The sequence below is a fragment of the Etheostoma spectabile genome, chromosome 14 (assembly GCF_008692095.1).
Source record: "Etheostoma spectabile isolate EspeVRDwgs_2016 chromosome 14, UIUC_Espe_1.0, whole genome shotgun sequence".
Taxonomy (NCBI): domain Eukaryota; kingdom Metazoa; phylum Chordata; class Actinopteri; order Perciformes; family Percidae; genus Etheostoma; species Etheostoma spectabile.
Window position 1 is genome coordinate 4387413 of NC_045746.1, and position 227 is coordinate 4387639.

The following is a 227-nucleotide window of genomic DNA, read 5'->3' on the forward strand; positions in this document are numbered from 1 at the left end:
CATTCCTGCCTGTGGCCATCAAACTTTATAACTTTTCCCTCTAAGTGTTTAACACAAAGACACTTAGTGTGGTTGCAACTGGACAATATTATCTGTTTTGTGCAATAACACTGGCTAGATGTTTGCAATACTCAACTGCTACCATTATTATTATTATCATTATTATTATTATTATTATTACTTTTCACATTACAACTCCTTAATTATGTAAATACTGTATCATAACA

General features: G+C 30.4%; 1 protein-coding gene across 2 annotated transcripts in view; it reads left to right on the plus strand.

Annotated features, from left to right (window-relative positions):
- vps50 (VPS50 subunit of EARP/GARPII complex) overlaps positions 1-227 on the plus strand; it is a 114019-nt gene that overhangs the window by 56685 nt on the left and 57107 nt on the right. The gene's annotated exons all lie outside the window — the stretch shown is intronic.